Raw genomic sequence first — 15,303 nt, forward strand, 5'->3', positions numbered from 1 at the left:
GCCCAGGAGTTGGAGGTTGCTGTGAGCAGTGAAGCCATAGCACTCTACCCAGGGGGACAGCTTGAGGCTCCGTCTCAAAAAAAAAAAAAAAAAAAAAAAAAAGATTTTCTTAGAGCTAGCCGCGGTCTGTGGGGAATTCAATTTACTTATAGAAAATCACTCCCTTACAGTGGCTGAAAATGATTCATAATAATAATGCAGGTTTTAAAGAAGTGTTTTGGAGTTTATAAAATACTTTAATAAATAGTATTTTATATCATCTTGGTTGAAATCTAGATTAGTGGTATCCAATAGAACTTTCTGCACTGATGGAAATGTTTGAATCTGCTCTGTCTAATGTGGCACCTATTAGCCACTTGGGCTGCAGAGAATGGGTGGAAACTCAAGTAAAAACCAGGATATTTCTACCAGTAGATAAAATAAAAGCTTCGGCAAAAATACATGGCAAATGTCCCCTGTGATACTCTTTCCGTGAGATACACACTATATTCTAAAATATAATAAAAGCTATTTTTGGTCCCTGCCCACTGGTTTACAAAATTTAGTAATTGCATGAGAAAGAAGCCAACAAGCTTTAATGAAGTTTGTAATAATTTTACCAGCTAAAACCTAAACTATTTTTAGGTCCTTTTATTAATATGACAAGTCAACTTAAAGAAATATTTTAAACTTTGCTTTCAATTTTCTTTGTATTTTTTCTGGCTGGCAAGACTTGTGCCTATTGAACAATTGTATTATCTAACTCCTAGTTCAATCTACCTGGGCAGTAGATTATCTTGAATTCATCTTGCCTTACTACTAAATGCCATGTGATATTCTGGCACTTTTCTCTTTTTACATTACGGTAACACTTCCTTCGTCCATCGTACGCGGACATCAGTTGGCCTTCTGCTGTGTGAACCTAACAGGCATTAGGAACAAAGGTGGGAGAGTTGCTGTCATTTTGACGTGAGGCCACACACACTCAGTGGTAACCAAATGTGCTTGCCAACATATTAAAGGTTAACTACTCTTACCGTGAATCTAAACATAAATACAAAAGCCTGCACTGAAACTTCATTGCATTACTTGGCTATCCAGAATAGGCTTCTATTAATCTGTAAGTACTATCCTTAAAATAAAAACACAACATTTAAACGTTCTTGAAGGTTAAGCTCAGGCTTCTCAGAATAGGTCTGGACACCCTCTGAGTCTGTTTGAGAAACACTGAACGAACAGAAAGGGCCGAGCTTTGCAATTACTCCCTTACCAAATGCTCTCTTCTTTGCTGTGGGACCTTATGCGAAATAACCAGAGGGGGTTTCCTTATTTTGAAATTGGGACTAGGACTCATGAAACTGGATGTTGGATATGCCATGCTTGGCACAACTGATAGAGTAGAAAGCCCAGGGAATGAAAAGCACACAAAATTTATAATCAGGAGAATATCAATCCGATTGGGCTTTGCATTTCTGGTCATGTGATCTTGAGGAAGTGAGAGATTTGGACTTTGGATTTGTTCATCCATGACATAGGAATGGTACCAGTGTCCTCCCACTAGGTTAAGAGAAAGCAGGGAGGTTAACTTCCTATTCTTTTCTTTCACATCTTCCCACTTCTCTTTCTCTTCCTCTTTCCCATCCCCCCACAAAGACAATTTCCAGATGTTGCCTAAATTCCCCATGAGTATTCCATGCTTTGTATGGATAGTGTTTGTCTTGGGTCTTCTTTTTAAAAAAGAAATATTTTTGAGACCACCAGAACATAGACTACTTGTCAATTTTCTCATGAATTCAACTGGTCTAGCTGGGTGCCCGAGGCTAAAAGACATTGGACTCAGTGGGTCCTTGCTGGGAGAAGAGAAAAATCCAGGAAGTTCAGCCTGCCTTCCCACGCCTAAATAGTTTTTCGCGATTTTGTCTCAGTCTAGCACATTTTTAGAATCTTTGGTTACAAAGGTCCTTTTATTAATATGACAAGTCAACTTAAAGAAATATTTTATGCTTATGAAAGGTATTCTTTGCTGACACTGTCCTGATACATATAAAAATGGAGATTAATATCATTACTTGATGCTTAAATCTTTAAATCCCTTTAAGTCTGTCCATCAATTAAAATTGTACATGAAATAGTACCCATGTGTTCAGTTTTCTATTTGACTTTGGGTTTTTTTTTTTTTGAGACAGTCTCACTCTGTTGCCCTGGGTAGAGTGCCGTGTTATTATCATAGCTTATAACAACCTCAAATTCTTGGGCTCAAGCAACCCTCTTGCCTCAGCCTCCCAAGTAGCTGGGACTACAGGTACATCCCATGATGCCCCTTTATTCTATTTATTCTATTTTTCTCTCTCTTGCTCAAGCTAGTCTCAAACTCCTGAGCTCAAGCAATCCACCTGCCTTGCCCTCACAGAGTGCTGGGATTATAGGCATGAGCCACCACACACAGACTTGGACTTTGGTTTTTAAAAGAGAGAAAGTTTCATGAAAAACAAATTTATGTCACAATTGTGTTCCAGTGGATGGCAATATACTAGACAAAAAACACAGTGCTTTTGCCAGAGTAACCAATCAATAATTGTTGATTCCCTGTGTGTGTATCAGCAGACATATACTGGCCTGAGGACTCTTAGGCTTTCTGGGGAAGAAGCAGGCAGGAGACCAGAGTTTTGCCAGAGAAGAAAGGTCTGGGAGTCAGTAGAGATGGGTTCTAGTTCTGTCTTTCCAATTAGTTTTGAACCCCAGATAAACAGATATAATCTTTTTAGTTATTTTTAAATTGACAACTTGAGGAGATTGGATTGTTCCTTCCAGCTCAGTCAATTGTCCTTTGGAAACAGTTGATTCACTAATTCTTGGAACTATAATATTGCTAACTGGAGGACGAGATCATAGGGTCCATAGAGCAAGGATCATAACTGTCTTCTTAACTGTTGAACCCCTGGTGCCTGCACATGTAAGTCACCAATAGAAATCTGTTGGATGTGGAACAGTTGGGGATATGCTAGCCTGGAGCATTTGATTTGGCCATATACTAGCTAGCTCTACCTATAGCTCTTAAGCTATAAGTCGAAAAGTTAATAATCAGTGCACATTTGGGGAAACTACAAAGAGAACTAAATCCTGAAATGACAGCTTCTGTTGAGGGTAGGGGTGAGGATTCTGATACTCCAGCCTACGCTCTACAGGTTGGACCATTCATTATAGGACACACCAAAAGAGCATGCCCTATGCCATCAGCTCTATAAGTTCAACAAAGATCTTTTCTCAGTGGAACAGATATCCATTGTATTGATGTTGGCTGACCTAACAATAACCGACTTCTCCAGTTGATCCTGACACTCTTCTCTCTTACCCCTGGTGTTTACTAATGTCACCACCCCCATGTGCCAGTGGCAGTTTTCTGTGGATCCAGATATAAGATCAAGGCCCAGGAAAAGTTGGGGAAAAGCAGGGATTGTGTTGGTGAGTGCATCTCAGATTGATGAATTGCAACCTTAGCTCCACCCCCAGAGATCCAGTTTAACTGGATGTTCCAGAACAATATTGCCCAATGGGCTGGATACATCCCAGGAAGGGTGGGGAGAATTACAAAAACCATTCCTGCCCTTATTTCAGCTGAGCTAGTAAGCATGCAAACTTCTCTCAGCACTTAATAATATTGCTTTGTCCACAATTGCTTTTCTCGTACCAAGTATCTTTGAGGCTGGCCACATATTTGCAACTCATTAATTTCCTAGCTAATGGGAAGTTGGGAGTCATTGTTGTAATTTTCCCACGAATCTTTAACATGCCTCATCATAACCACATTTTATCTTTGAGTGATGTTTGATAACGTTGAGATCTGAGATCGAGAGTTTCAATATGCATATTACTTTCTCAACAACAAAAATCACAAGCGGATACATTGTAACTCTTTTTCTCCTTTCTTTCTTTCTTTTTTTTTTTTTTTGAGACAGAGTCTCAAGCTGTTGCCTTGGGTAGAGTGCTGTGGTGTCATAGCTCACAGCAACCTCCAACTCTTGGGCTCAAGAAATCCTTTTGCCTCAGTTTTTCAGGGGCAGGAAAGCAATTGTGGACAAACTAAGGGCAGGAATGGTTTTGTAATTCTCTTTTTGCTCAGGCTTGAACCCCTGAGCTCAACCTATCCACCTGCCTCAGCCTCCCAAAGTGCTAGGATTATAGGCATGAGCCACCTTCCCCGACCCCTTTATTTTTATAATACCTGCCTCAGAAGGGATGTTCAACATGAGGGGACTTGCCTTCCATTAATATTCAGATGGATCATCCTGTCATCTTGTTAACTTCCAAAGTGACTTGAAGATGCTATTATTTCTTTAGTAAACATTAGGTTGCAAGTTAAAGAATGTAAGAATCGTACTATTAGCACTATCTTTTGTTCTTCTCTTGAGATCTTTCACTTAGTAGATGTGAAAACTGTGTTTAAAAAAGTTAAATACTTAGGCTATAATTGGGTTATAGCTTTCATATGAAAGCTATAAATTAGTTTCATAATAGGGCTATGTACATTAGATACTTTTTCTTCCTTTCTTGAGATACTTTGCTAAGAAGAACATTTTCCAGCCCCATCCATGTAAACACGAAGGAGGTAAAGTCTCCATCTTTCTTTATGGCTGCATAGTCTTCCATGGTGTACGTATACCACAGTTTATTGATCCATTCGTGGATTGATGGGCACTTGGGCTTCTTCCATGACCTGGCAATTATGAATTGGGCTGCCATAAACATTCTTATACAAATATTTTTGTTGTAATGTAGAAAATAACATAAAGGCTATGTTAACCAGTTTGATGAAAATATTTCAAATTGTATATGAAAACACCACACCATACCCCATGATTGCATTAATGTACACAACTATCATTTAATTAAAAAAAAAAAGTTAAATAATGTCCTCCAGGCCACATTGTTAGGAGGCAACAGAGAGGACCAAAGCCTAAGGATCTTGAATTCCAAATCAATGCCCATTTCTCTATACCCAAAATGTGATCCTCAATGTGTAGCTAAGAAGACATTTCAGTCTCCAGGCTCTTTTGGGGAGGATCAGAAAGTTCAAACTATCTTAATAATGCTAACATGTTATTTACCTTTTTCATGCTTATTTTCTTACACATGTATAATGGAGTTTTCCAAAGTTACCTGACATGGAATATAGCAACAAATGGAATGGAAGGGCAGATATGAGAATCCACTCGTCCTCTGCTATGTCAGAGAATAAGGAGATTCACAAAAATGCAAACGACACTCTTTGAACTGATGACACGTATCAACCGTTCCCGCCCTAGAGCTATGAGTTTTATGCTGTTTTCATCAACATTTGTATTTTGTGTCAAACCAGTAAGGAATTAATAAGAAGCTGAATGCTTGAAATTGGGTGAAACCATTTCAGGCCAAGGGAAGAGAGCAGGCAAAGCAAGGTTCAGCCAAGGCAAGAATTTATGTGGGTAAAGTGAGGAGCACATGGGCACAGCGGTAGAGGACAGAACCTGAGTGATGAGTGTCAGTGCTGGGATCTGATACAGAGGTCGGAAGAGCGTCAGGGTCAGCAAGTGCCCTTAGGTACCCTAAGTCTTATTGATGGTCACTGGACACACAGGAAAAGCAACACAAACCCTTAGCATTGGAGTTAGACGAAACTGCTGTTTTCTAGCCTCTGAAACCTCACAAACAATAACTTAACCATACATGGAAGAGTCTGTGAATCACATCATTATATTCTAGGAAGCTGAACTAAATGGTCTCCAACTCAATGTCTCCTTTGCCAAAAATACCTTCTGGTACTCTACTGACACCTGATAAGAAAGGCAAGGTGATGAAGGAGAATTAGAGTGGAAAGAGACAATGGTCATATTCAATTGTGGTTTAAATATCTTCTAAAATTTCGTGAAAACTTGTGTGTAAACACATTGTGAAGACTCTTCCAAGGGGTTTGGAAGGAATACAGGTAGGTGAAGAACTCTGGAGTTTCAGCATCATTGGCTCCATGGTAAATCTGTATTTGAAGCTGAGGCATCAAACACCTTGGCCTTGTTCTTCTTCTGACTTCTCATATCATGCCAGCCTTCCATTGGCTGAACCCAAACAAGAAGCCAGGGTACCAGGGAGTCAAGTGCATGGGAATGTCCAGACTCCTGAAGAGAAGATCTATGGCATTAATCTTTTAGATATGACTCCAAAAGCAAGGGCAACAAAAGTGAAAACAGGCAAACGGGATTACATCCAACCGAAAAGCTTCTGCACAGGAAAGAAAACCCCAGAGTAAAAAGACAATCTACAGAATGGGAGAATACATTTGCAAATCATGTGTCTGATCAGGGGCTAATAATCCAAAATACATGAGGACCTCAAAGAATTCAATAAGTAAGAAAACCAATAACCCAATTAAACAATGGGCAAAGGATCTGAATCAACATTTCTGAAAAGAAGACATACAAATAGCCAGCATGTATATAAAAAAATGCGCAACATAAGTAATCAGCAGGGAAATGCAAATTAAAACTATAAGGAGATACCACCTCACACCTGTTAGAATGGCTGTTGTCAGAAAGATGAAAGATAAACACTCTTTAGGGAAATGTAAATCAGTACAGCCCTTACTAAAAACAGTGGAGATTCTTTAAAACATTGAAAATAAGGCTCGGCGCCTATAGCTCAACCGGCTAAGGCGCCAGCCACGTACACCTAAGGTGGCGGGTTAAAATCCCCAGCCCGGACCCACCAAAACAACAATGACGGCTGCAACCAAAAAATAACCAGGCGTTGTGGCAGGCGCCTGTGGTCCCAGCTACTTGGGAGGCGGAGGCAGGAGACTCGCTTGAGCCCAGGAGTTGGAGGTTGCTGTGAGCAGTAATGCCACGGCACTCTACCCAGGGGGACAGCTTGAGGCTCTGTCTCAAAAAAAAAAAAAAAACATTGAAAATACACTCACACATATACAGGGTGGCCATAAAGTTCATGTTCAATTTAAAATTATAAATAAAATTTATGCCTACCATATATATACATATACATATACATACATATATATATGTCTGAGACAGAGTCTCACTCTGTCGCTCTGACTAGAGTGTAGTTGGCATCATCATAGCTCACTGCAACCTTAAATTCTTGGGTTCAAGAGAACCTCCTGCCTCAGCCTCCCAGGTAGCTGGAAGTACAAGCAAGTGCCACCATACCTGGCTAATTTTTCTATTTGTTTCTGTAGAAATGGGGTTCTCAAACTCCTGAGCTCAAACTATCCTCCCACCTTGGCCTCTCAGAGTGCTTACAGGTGTGAGCCACTGTGCCCAGCCAGAACTACCATATTATCCAGCAATGGCATTACTGGGCAGGTATCTAAAGGAAATACAATCAGTATGTTAAAGAGATGTCTGAATTTCCATGTGTACTGCAGCGGTCTTCACAGTAGTCAAGATATGGAATCAATTTAAGGGTCCGTCAGTGGATAAATGGATAAAGAAAATGTGGTGTATCTATCCATACATAAAAATCCTTAAGTATACATCTTAAGTATACATCTTAAGGAAAAAAGTCCTGCTATTTTTCAAAATCATGGATCAAGCTAGAAGACATTCTATTACGTAAAATAAGCCAGGGACAGAAAGACAGATACTATATAATCTCGCTTTTTTGGATGTGGAATCCAAAAAAGTTGAATTCACAGCACTGGAGAGTAGAATGACGATTACTAGAGAAATGGAAGGGGAGGCTGTTGGGGAGATGTTGGTCACAGAACACAGAATTTCAGCCAAACAGATGGCGTACATGAAACAGATGTATTGTACAAAATGGTGACGATACTTATTAACAATACAGTCTTAAAAACTGCTAAAATAGTAGACTTCTGTGGTGAGACTTTTTGTTCTCACCACAAAAAAATAAGTGGGTGAGATAATGTGTTAGTGAATTAGCTCAATTTAGCCATTCCACAATGTACACATACATATGTCAAACCATTGTGTTTCACACAATAAATATATATGACTTTGTTATTTAAAAAAAAAAAAAGACTCCTGGAGTGCTAAGTAGAATAGAGAAAGAGATTGACTCTGGAGGAGCAAGCAAGACATGTCTAGCTGTCAAGTAAAACACATAAGGAATGGCATGCAATTGAGCCAGTTGGCAGTGGAAACCAGGGGGGGTCAATGGAAACCAGGGGGGGATCAATGTCGTCTCCCGGAGCAGCAGAGGGCTGGGGAGACCGGGGGCTCTAACACAAGGAGGCAGGTAACAGCAGCCGGTACAGGATGGGGGACTCACATAGGCTGCTGCAGAAACCATTTCCTTTCCTGGATACCCGATGGTTTTCTGGGTGCCCTCTTTTTTTCTTTCTCACTTTTTGGTTTCTCTTCTCAGGTCCTTGGAAAGATCTGGTGATTTGGAAAACATGTCTTGTCGCCCTAGTTAGCAGCTTTCACTTACATTGGAACTGGGAATACTCAGTCTCGGTGAAAATAATGATGTAAACAGCACTTAGATTTCCAGATCTACACATAAAAATCCCCTTTTCCAAGATAACCTCAGGCATGAAAAGCGGTCTCATCCAAGAAGCAAAAGGAGAAAAGAGTGACAACCTGTCAGGAACTGGGGAATCCCTGACGCCCGGGGGGGGGGGGGAATTAACTGAGAATGAGGGGAGAAGATGAAAATAATCTGAAGGATAAAGGTGCCTCAAGAGTGGGAGGCTCACAGAGAGGATGAAAGATCCATGCTGTGGCTTTTTTTTTGCAGTTTTTTTTTGGCCGGGGTTGGATTTGAACCCACCACCTCCGGCTTATGGGGCTGGCACCCTACTCCTTTCAGCCACAGGTGCTGCCCCAATGCTGTGGCTTTTTACACGTCAGGAGAGCACAGATCCCGAGGCCTAGGAAACCTGTTTTTCCCTTCTCAGGCTTTATTGTGTCAAGGCAACCGGCTCAAATTTGTAGACCAGCCCTGTAGCTGGAGATGACAACCTCTCCTTTCCAATCTCATCTAATTAGTATCTTAAAACACCAACGAGAGCTATTTTGCCATCAGAACTTTCTAGAGCCTGTTTGTCTCATCTATTAACATGTACTGTTTGAATCCCTCAAAAGTTAGCCCCATTAACTTGTTGAAGACGTTCTCTAAATTCGATTTATTTGTCTGAATAGCAATTCTGTTACTAAGTAGTTAAGTTTGAGGCTTAATCTCCGTCAGGAGCAAGCTGCCTTTGGGCGGGACTATGTAGCCCTGGGCTTGTCTGTGCTGCGTCACATTGGAAACGCTTTATTGACCTTTATTGACTTTTTACAGACCACGCTGCCCACACAGAGGTGGAGAAAACTTTCTCATGATTCACATCTGTTTATGTTGCTGTTTTGAACAAAAGTTGAAAAGCATGGGAGGAACCAAGGAGAGAGGAGGGACACTAAGATAGAGAAAAAAGGTAGAGGGATGAGAAGGGCGTGGCAGGCAGGAACGAGGCTCAGTTAAGGCCGGGATTGGAGAGATTAGTGTGCTTTTATGAATAGCACTGCACTCAGATGGCGGCAAAGCAACGGGGACGCACCCAGCCAGCTTGGCAGCGTGAAGGACCGTCTGTGACATGAGAACTACCCCAGCTGCAAATGACGCTGCCCTCTGCACATCCACAGGACCGTGTACGCAAGAGGCGGAGCGGGACTCGCTGCCTTCGAGAAACAGACAATCCTGGGAGATGGAGTAAAAATTTCCTACACTGAAAAGCAAGTTAGACATATAGACATATTAAAAAAAAAAAAGTTATGCCGAACCTTAAAAAAGAAAATGGAACTTGGAAGGGAGAATGTGATTGTTTTGTCCATTTACATTTGCTGTCACTCTGTCTCTTAACAGACATCAGTGTGAAAACACCACACTGTACCCCAGAAGTGCATTAATGTACATAGTTACCATTCAATAAAAAAAAAAAAATAAAAAAATAAAAGTTCAAACGTGAACACCTAAAAAAAAAAAAGTGCCCAAAGTGAGTGACTCTGTATAGCAAAGAAAATCTTCTGTTATGACTCAAATGATGTATAAAAACCTGTGCTGAGCTGTAGAATCAGTTGATTCATCCAAAGAGATTAATTAATATATAGTTTTCTTTTGAAGTATTGTTGAATTTTTTTCTGTTAAGTTTAAGGCTAATTCATGCTGCCTATGAGTCTGTAAAGTCAGATGAGTCATCCAAAGTGATTGATTAATATATAGTTTTCTTTTGAAAAAACAAGACAAAACAAAAACACATCAGTGAATCAGATGTCTTTCTGTATATGTGACAAAGGGACGAGGTTCCCCCCCACCCCCGCCACACTTGTGTGCATATTAATGCTTTAGATGCTGAAAAGATGGATATAATGGGGGTACTTGGCAGGATTAATGGTTTTCATTTTTAAGACAGTAAAATGTCATTTAAAAGATGTTACCAGTATCTGTCTGTGGAAGTAAAAATTGTACTTGGGGGCAGATGTTTTGGAAAAGTTTTTGAATGCATTTCTTTTTTTAAAATTTTTTTATTGTTGGGGAAATCATTGAGGGTGAATGCATTTCCTTTTTTTTTTTTTTTTTGCAGTTTTTGGCAGAGGCTGGGTTTGAATCCGCCACCTACAGCATATGGGGCCTGTGCCCTACTCCTTTGAGCCACAGGCACCGCCCCAGAATGCATTTCTTTTTACTCAATGAACTGAATGGCAACAGTCTGGATTAAGATGTCAAATGTTATTGTGATGTTGTGCTATAATAAGAAATGTATATTTGGTTTCTGTCCCTGGTTTCTGGCACCCAGCTCCTGAATCCCTTGGAATCTCTGGAGTGATAAACATGTCTTTCTTAAACTACTAATAATGAGATGACTGGTGGCTGGAGGCCTCTCTATAGCTTCAGGATGGGGGTTGGTCACCAGAAAGACCAAGGTGTGGTGAGAGGAACTGTCAGCTCTACCCCACCAACCTCTGTGGAGTGACGAGGAATGAAGGGCTGAAGTTTGAGTTGATTACTAGTGACCAGTGATGTAATCAATCATGCCTGCATAATGAAGCTTCCCTAAAACCCCCAAAGACAGGGTTCAGAGAGCCTCCAGATTGCTGAACATGAGTTGGAGGGTGCTGTGCCCATTGAGGGCATGGACTCTCTGCACCTCTTCCCTGTGAGTCTCTTCCTCACAGCTGTTCTTCCATATCCTTCATGGTAAACCAAGAAATGTAAGTTTTTCCCTGAATTCTGTGAGCTGTCCCACAAAATAATCAGACTCAAAGAAGAGACTGTGGGAACCCTAACTTAAAGCCCGCTGGTCAGAAGCTCAGGTCATAACCTGGGGCTTGCAGTTGGCACCTGATGTGGGGCAGTCTTGTGGGATTGAGCCCTTATCCTGTGGGAGCCGATGCTGTCTCCAGGGGTATAGTGTCGGGATTGAGTTAAATTGTAGGACACGCAGCTGGTGTCTGCTGGAGAATTGCTTTACGTGTGCCCCCACCACTGCTGTTGTCACAGTGTTGTTAGAATGAGCAAGGAAGTAAGAAAAACACTCTGATTTTTCCTATCCCAAATAGTTATATTGGGGAATATGATTTGAGTCCATCTTTAAAAACATGCTTCTGTAGAAACTTGTTTTTCTAAATCTTGAACTTGAATGTCCTATGCTTGAAAATTTCTCATTCTCAGAAGATGTTAGTATCTTTTTGTCTAACTTGATGGAAGATTAAACCCCAAATTAGGGTCTGAGATGAGGCCACGTGAGGAAGAACTGTGGGCAGATCGTCTCCCCGTCACAGTGGTGGAAAGACCATGGCAAATGTCTGGTTGTATTTTCCAGCTTGACCTGCACTAAACCACAGCTGTCCTACATGGACTACTAGTCTAGACTGACTAACCAACTTCAGGAAACTCACTGTAGATTCTTATCATGTTGTCATCTGAGTCCCACCAGGGGGAGGAGGAAGTGAATTTCCCCCTTTAGGGAATATTTGTTCCCACTGTGGATCTTCCTGGAGTAGAAAAGGAGCTTTGAACTGGAGGAGTTGAGATAAGTCAAAGCCCTTAGGCCTATTTTAGATCTGTGGCCCCAGTTTCTAGCAAAACTTGAGATTCCTGTAGCCAGTATGTTGAACCAGGGTGTTTAGGGAAAGCAACTTCATCTTTGCCTCTCTCTAAACCAGTGGTTCTCAACCTTCCTCAAGCTGCGACCCTTTAATTATACTTCCTCATATTGTCGTGACCCCCAACCATAGTTATTTTCGTTGCTACTTCATGTGTGCCAAAATATGTGTTTTTCAAAAATATGTTTTCCAATGGTCTTAGGTGACCCCTGTAAAAGCGTCGTTGAGAGCCGCGGCTCTGAACCATCTCAGTGAGGGTGGTCTTTTCCCTACTCCCAGATGAAAACTTGGGCAGTCAGTGGTTACAGGAATAAGATGTTGTGTTCACTTTAAGTCGTAAACTCCACCTCCAAGTGGTATTTGTGTTTTGGCTTTTCTCCCAGGAAAGTCCTGCCTTAGATGAGACCGTGCCCTCTGGGAAGGGGAGATAATATGAGCAGGCTTCTCTCCTGCTTTCTTCTTCCTTTCCCAGGGGCTGCTCTCACTGCCCCCATCTGTGTTGGGGTAAGAGGAGGGTGGAATGGTCGGTAATGAGGACTGGAAAACTCTTAACCAGAATCCTCAGAAGATTGCTTTGGACTCTCGGGACCTGGCAGATATTTAAATATATATTTTTTTCTCATGAGCTCTTCACACGTTCTTTAGGGACTTCACCGTTACATCCCTGGGATTTGTGTTCCTTGACGTAGCTTCAGATATGGATGTAGTTCCAGATCCCTGCCAGGTCCCTAGGATGCACGTGCCTTTGTCCTGTGGTTGGGGGTCAGTTCACTGATTCCCAGACACAGCCTTGGCTCTGCTGCCCCGGGCTACGTTACCTTCCTCATAGGAGTCAGGCATCTGTGAACTTCAGGGGTCCCCATCGGGATCTCCGAGAGGTCCCACTGAAGTGTCTCTGGTGGGCTTTATTTGTTGTTTACTGAGTGCCTCTCCATGAACTCACTTTCCTTTCCCTGCTTAATTACATCCTTAAGGCATTCTTCCGTCAAGTATCTATGAAGTTTTGTTGATTGTAAATGTCTTTATTGTTCCAGTTCTTTTAAAGGATTTTTACCTGGGTATAAAAATGTATTATTAGTATTGCCTTTTCCCTACATGTCTTTGTTTATGTTAGAGCACGTGATTGCTTCCTCACTGATGTGACTTAGAAGGTCCTTGTCCTTCATCGTCATTTGGCATATATGACTGCTAACGGACGTCTGCTCTCAGAATAATTTTTGCTGTATGAGTACTCTGCCTTTTCTTTCCGTTAGCTCTTATAATTTTCTTTTTATTCTTTTGTTCTACAGCTTTTCAACCTTTGCTTTGTCCAGGTAGATTTCGTGTCATTTATCTTTTTCATCACTTAGTATGCACTTTTAAAATCTGAAAACTCGCCTTTGTCCTTAATTCTCGATCCTTCACCATTCTTTTTATGCCATTCTATCCTCTGGAAAGCCTCATAAATTATTAAGTTAGTTTAGCCCTTTAATCTCCGTTTCTCTGAATTTCTCCTTCACGTTTTCATATCTCTATCTGTGCTGTATCATCAGCAAGTTTTTGTAGTCGTTTCCAATATTCTTTAGTTTTCTCTTCGATTTTTAAATACATATTTTTAAAAATTTATTATTTTTAAATACAGATTTTCAATACATATTTTTAGAGTATTGGCCATCTTCCATGTACATAATGCCATGTTGACTAAAATTATGCATATCAGAACTGTGTCATCAGATATCATGAAACCATGCAAGGCCAGGATATAGTTCTGACACGCCTGAAGTTTGGTTACTTCAGTACTGTGTGGAAGTGAGGACTGTCTGTATACCCAATTCATAAAAAGTTTTATTTCCATGACTTTATTTTTCATTTACTATATTTCCAGCTTGTTCTTTTTCATATTCATTGATTCTTAATTTAACCTTCCTTTCCCCTACGTGCTCTTGTCTATTTTGAAGCATATTATTTCTTTGCTTATTTTCATAAAGTTCTTAAATGTATTTGAAAGTAATTTTGAGATCAATTTACAATTTTATTTTATAAGCAGTGAGTTAATTTTTCCATAGTTGAGTTTGTTGCTTGGAGTTTTCTGTTCATTCTTAGTATTTGTTCTAAATTTTTTATTTGCATATTCATCTCCAAGGGAAATTTCTTTTCTCCTTTTCCTTGGGAGAGAAAGAATTTTACCCTGTTTGGCACTGTTGAAGCTGACTTCCTTTAGTCTCAGGACCTGGAATCCAGAGCTAGATGTGCAATCAGAAATTTAGGGCTCACCGCACCTCAGTTCAGCTAATTCTCTATCTTAGGATCTGTTAACTTAAATCACCCTACTTCTGGGCATTTCTGTATCAGTTAAGACTTTTACACTTTCAAGTGATGAAGAAGCCCAGCTCAAATTGGCTTAAGCAAAGAAGAAATGTATTGGCTAATATAAATGATAAATCTGGGCTCAATACCGAGGTAGATCAGAAGGGACTGCTAGTTTCTTCTGACCTCTTGGCTTTATTTTTTATTCTTCTCTGTGTTGGCTTTATTCTCAGATTCTATGAGGCCATTCTGGCTTCACATCTTCTTGATTAAAGTCTGTTGAGAAAGAAAGTCTGTATTATCTGGAAAAGCAGAGAAAGTGGGTCTCAAAGATTCTGATCGGACGGAGTTAGGTTCGCGTCTATCTCTGAACCAAATACTATGAGCAGAGCAATGGAGGGCACTGATTGGCTCAGATTTCACTCTCACTTGCTGTGTGTGCATTTAGAGCAGCGGTTCTCAACCTGTGGGTCGCAACCCCTTTGTAACAGTGAAAATACATCACGGCATTAGGAAGGTTGAGAACCACTGACTTACAGTGTAAATAAGGGGTAGCGCAGGGGAGGGGGTGATATCTTCAAAACAAAATTAGGGTATTAGTACAAAATGTAGCGAAGAGTGAATAGAGAATTGCAAAAATAGCAAATGTCTATTGCATCACCAGTGGAGCAGTAAAGGGAATACAGGCAGACATAAAAAATAACCTTCTGTTTCAGACCAATTGTATTATTACCCCGTGTCACCAAGAGGCATCTATGGGGAGCATGGTGATAGGTCTTATTGTCATTAGTCTCTGTGCATGTGAAACCACCAGGCATTCTTCGTATCACCCCAAGAGTTCATTGTTGGTTCTGTCATCCATGAATATATCTAAATCTTTCCTTTCTCTTTTTTACTCTCCCTTTTTTTTCTCTCTCTCTCTGTCACCTTGGGTTGAGTCCTG

This window comes from Otolemur garnettii, unplaced genomic scaffold (assembly GCF_000181295.1).
Source record: "Otolemur garnettii isolate 467f Iridium unplaced genomic scaffold, OtoGar3 scaffold00001, whole genome shotgun sequence".
In the NCBI taxonomy this organism is placed as follows: domain Eukaryota; kingdom Metazoa; phylum Chordata; class Mammalia; order Primates; family Galagidae; genus Otolemur; species Otolemur garnettii.